At 51.0% G+C, this 5,000-nt stretch overlaps 1 non-coding gene across 1 annotated transcript in view; it reads right to left on the minus strand.

Moving 5' to 3' along the window:
* The window catches only part of LOC126432065 (small subunit ribosomal RNA), a 1,909-nt gene extending 1,715 nt beyond the window's left edge, over positions 1-194 (minus strand). Inside the window, exon 1 of the ribosomal RNA XR_007577852.1 lies at positions 1-194. This exon is cut by the window's left edge and continues 1,715 nt beyond it. This is a non-coding gene — a ribosomal RNA (small subunit ribosomal RNA).
* Positions 195-5,000: the final 4,806 nt, after the last annotated feature.

The raw sequence follows: 5,000 nt of genomic DNA on the forward strand, positions 1-5,000 counted from the left end.
CTCTGGTCGGGACTCTGTTTGCATGTATTAGCTCTAGAATTACCACAGTTATCCAAGTAACGTGGGTACGATCTAAGGAACCATAACTGATTTAATGAGCCATTCGCGGTTTCACCTTAATGCGGCTTGTACTGAGACATGCATGGCTTAATCTTTGAGACAAGCATATGACTACTGGCAGGATCAACCAGGGAGCTGCGTCAACTAGAGCTGAGCAGCCGGCCGCCCGGGAGTGTGTCCCGGGGGCCCGCGCGAACACGCAAGCGTCCGCTCAATTATTCTGCAAACAGGAGGAGGCTGAGCTCCCCTGCACAACACACCTCGAAACCCTCTCAGGTCCCGGCGGCGCGCAGCGCCGTCCTAAGTACTTGGTCGGGTTCGAGAGAGGCGCAATCGCCCGGAGTTAGGCGAGTAGACGCTTTAGGTGCGACCACCCGTGCTCCCAACTGAGCTTGCCGCTGCCGACAGAGGCCCGGGAGCGTGCTGTCGTGGCATTGCCGGCGGGAGACAACACGCGCCACCTACGGTGACCGGCAGCTCCAACGCCAGCGCCACAGAAGGACAAAAGCCCTACTTGGGTGCCGAAGCGAACTCTCCCAGCACAGCGCACGCGCCAACACGTCCGCACAGCTGCGATACAAACCACCTGCGAGAACCGCTGGGGCGACCGAGCAGCAGACGGCGTCGCGGCGCCGAGCGCCGGGCGGCGGCGCATCCTCAGCGCACAAAGTCCTCAATCGGACCAGCACACTGCAGATGGCCACCGCGCTTCGCACCGGGCCCGCGAGGACCTACTTTGGCCGCAAGGCGCCGCGAGCAGGGGGCGCCGGCGCGCAGCTGCGCCGCCTGCCGCGTCCGTCGGCCGGCGCGCCTGCCACCGGCCGCCCCCACCAGCCGGCTGTAGCGCGTGCGCCCACGCACCGCGCTGCCAGCACGCCGGGCGGCCCCCCCTCACCGGCCGGGGACGGTCCCACCCAGCCACCGCCGCGTATCGCCTCACACCCAGATCCCCTTTCACGTTCGTGGGCATGGTGGGTCCCCTTTCACGTTCGTGGGCATGGTGGGTCCCCTTTCACGTTCGTGGGCATGGTGGGTATCCCTGAAACAACCGGTTAATAGCTCGACCGATCGTCGCCAACACTGATTCACCTCTAGCGAGAACAACCGCACCACAACGGGTTACCGGTTGTTCATTTGCGTAACGTCACCAGCAAACGTACACGTCCATCGCCATTTGCAACGAGTATTGCATGCCTGTGTCAGGTGTCACAACACACTACGTCTGCCCACATAGACGCAACAACATGTGCACGCCTAGAGAACACGTGGAAGGTAGACCCCGTACGTATGCGGTGTCCATTGCGCGAACGACTGTCAGCCCGCCTCTGCAGCATGTCGCAGATGTGGAACGCGGTGCAACATGCTATCACGGTGTGTGAGAAGAGACGACTACGTCCGAATACACGCTCCACTACATCAACAGACTGCTCATGCTGATCGCCATCCAGGGCGTCCGTTCCTCCCACACGTCTGTATGGCGTACCACACTGCAATCCAGCTCTTATAGGGAGACGACACGTAGCTGCGTGCACAATATTTGGACTGTATGGTCCGCCGTTGCTAGGCGCTGTCGTCATACGGTCACATGGGCCACGATGTATCATTCAGTACATACGGAGCAATGTGCAGTACAGTTTGTGGGTTTTGCGTACATCGGCGGACAGGTGACAGGCCGTACCACAACGTAGGCTGAGTACGTCGGCATGCGAAGGGCATTGAACATGCAAACTTCTCACCGACCAGCTTGCGAAGGCAGGGGGGAAGGGGGGGGGGCATGTACGTCCTGCTGCTATCCACACTACAGTGTATAGCAGGAGCATGTGGAAAGTCAGCAACACCTGCAAGGTGTTTAACATGACGCGATACACAGGGGACCGGGCAGTGCGAGTAGCGAACTATATTGCGAGGGTTGCGGTTAGGCAACACTACACTACTTTAACGGGTTGCATAACAATTACAGAGCAGGTTCAGCGACAACGTGCGTCAGGTTAAGGCGCAATATAGTTTAGGTTACGGCGCACTTTAGGTTAGGTTAAGGCACATTATAGGTTAGGTTAAGGCACAACATGGGTTACGTTAAGGCACAACATGGGTTACGTTAAGGCACAACATGGGTTAGGTTAAGGCACAACATGGGTTAGGTTAAGGCACAACATGGGTTAGGTTAAGGCACAACATGGGTTAGGTTAAGGCACAACATGGGTTAGGTTAAGGCACAACATGGGTTAGGTTAAGGCACAACATGGGTTAGGTTAAGGCACAACATGGGTTAGGTTAAGGCACAACATGGGTTAGGTTAAGGCACAACATGGGTTAGGTTAAGGCACAACATGGGTTAGGTTAAGGCACAACATGGGTTAGGTTAAGGCACAACATGGGTTAGGTTAAGGCACAACATGGGTTAGGTTAAGGCACAACATGGGTTAGGTTAAGGCACAACATGGGTTAGGTTAAGGCACAACATGGGTTAGGTTAAGGCACAACATGGGTTAGGTTAAGGCACAACATGGGTTAGGTTAAGGCACAACATGGGTTAGGTTAAGGCACAACATGGGTTAGGTTAAGGCACAACATGGGTTAGGTTAAGGCACAACATGGGTTAGGTTAAGGCACAACATGGGTTAGGTTAAGGCACAACATGGGTTAGGTTAAGGCACAACATGGGTTAGGTTAAGGCACAACATGGGTTAGGTTAAGGCACAACATGGGTTAGGTTAAGGCACAACATGGGTTAGGTTAAGGCACAACATGGGTTAGGTTAAGGCACAACATGGGTTAGGTTAAGGCACAACATGGGTTAGGTTAAGGCACAACATGGGTTAGGTTAAGGCACAACATGGGTTAGGTTAAGGCACAACATGGGTTAGGTTAAGGCACAACATGGGTTAGGTTAAGGCACACCATGGGTTAGGTTAAGGCACACCATGGGTTAGGTTAAGGCACACCATGGGTTAGGTTAAGGCACAACATGGGTTAGGTTAAGGCACAACATGGGTTAGGTTAAGGCACAACATGGGTTAGGTTAAGGCACAACATGGGTTAGGTTAAGGCACAACATGGGTTAGGTTAAGGCACAACGTAGGTTAGGTTAAGGCACAACGTGGGTTAGGTTAAGGCACAACGTGGGTTAGGTTAAGGCACAACGTGGGTTAGGTTAAGGCACAACGTGGGTTAGGTTAAGGCACAACATGGGTTAGGTTAAGGCACAACATGGGTTAGGTTAAGGCACACCATGGGTTAGGTTAAGGCACAACATGGGTTAGGTTAAGGCACAACATGGGTTAGGTTAAGGCACAACATGGGTTAGGTTAAGGCACAACATGGGTTAGGTTAAGGCACAACATGGGTTAGGTTAAGGCACAACATGGGTTAGGTTAAGGCACAACATGGGTTAGGTTAAGGCACAACGTAGGTTAGGTTAAGGCACAACGTGGGTTAGGTTAAGGCACAACATGGGTTAGGTTAAGGCACAACATGGGTTAGGTTAAGGCACAACATGGGTTAGGTTAAGGCACAACATGGGTTAGGTTAAGGCACAACATGGGTTAGGTTAAGGCACAACATGGGTTAGGTTACGGCACAACATGGGTTACGTTACGGCACAACATGGGTTACGTTACGGCACAACATGGGTTACGTTACGGCACAACATGGGTTACGTTACGGCACAACATGGGTTACGTTACGGCACAACATGGGTTACGTTACGGCACAACATGGGTTACGTTACGGCACAACATGGGTTACGTTACGGCACAAATTAGGTTAGGTTACGGCACAAATTAGGTTAGGTTAAGGCACAAATTAGGTTAGGTTAAGGCACAAATTAGGTTAGGTTAAGGCACAAATTAGGTTAGGTTAAGGCACAAATTAGGTTAGGTTAAGGCACAAATTAGGTTAGGTTAAGGCACAAATTAGGTTAGGTTAAGGCACAAATTAGGTTAGGTTAAGGCACGATATAGGTTAGGTTAAGGCACGATATAGGTTAGGTTAAGGCACGATATAGGTTAGGTTAAGGCACGATATAGGTTAGGTTAAGGCACGATATAGGTTAGGTTAAGGCACGATATAGGTTAGGTTAAGGCATGATATAGGTTAGGTTAAGGCACGATATAGGTTAGGTTAAGGTACGATATAGGTTAGGTTAAGGTACGATATAGGTTAGGTTAAGGTACGATATAGGTTAGGTTAAGGTACGATATAGGTTAGGTTAAGGTACGATATAGGTTAGGTTAAGGTACGATATAGGTTAGGTTAAGGTACGATATAGGTTAGGTTAAGGTACGATATAGGTTAGGTTAAGGTACGATATAGGTTAGGTTAAGGTACGATATAGCGTAGGTTCAGATACACATTGTTGTAGGGAAAGGTGTATTGGGGGGGGGGCGGCAGGTTCGTTGATAGTGATTATCGTAATTGGATGCCTGCGGTATTATCCGATTTGTCACGTCAGGATGCACTTTTGGCTCATGACAGGCGGCGCTCCGATTCCATGGTTGTGGCAGATCTGTGTCTTTCATTCCTGCCATTGTTTGTGTGCTGTGACAGGAGGCAGTATTGTGATGTTGGGTGCACCACTGTGTAGGACATGTGTGGGTGTTCGTGGCTTAGCTGAGCAATGTGCGGATGTCGGAAGGGTGGGATATTGTGTTTTCTGGGTGGACCTCCCGGTCTGGTAATGATAGTGTGGATTGTGTCATGTGGCGGAGAGGATGCACTGGATGTTCTTCCATGCTGGTGGTTAGATATTGTGTGTGATAAGAGAGTAGTGTGTGATAAGAGTGTCTGGCTGACGTGTGGTTCTCATTGTGTGCAGAGTCTTTCAGCATGTATAGGGACGGTTGTATATATTATCTGTATTCTGATGGCTCTGCATCTATTACTAATCAGTGCCGTGTATACGGTTACTCTAGTTCCAGTCGAAACTGTTCTATCTCTGT

This window comes from Schistocerca serialis, unplaced genomic scaffold, assembly GCF_023864345.2.
Source record: "Schistocerca serialis cubense isolate TAMUIC-IGC-003099 unplaced genomic scaffold, iqSchSeri2.2 HiC_scaffold_1121, whole genome shotgun sequence".
Taxonomy (NCBI): Eukaryota; Metazoa; Arthropoda; class Insecta; order Orthoptera; family Acrididae; genus Schistocerca; species Schistocerca serialis.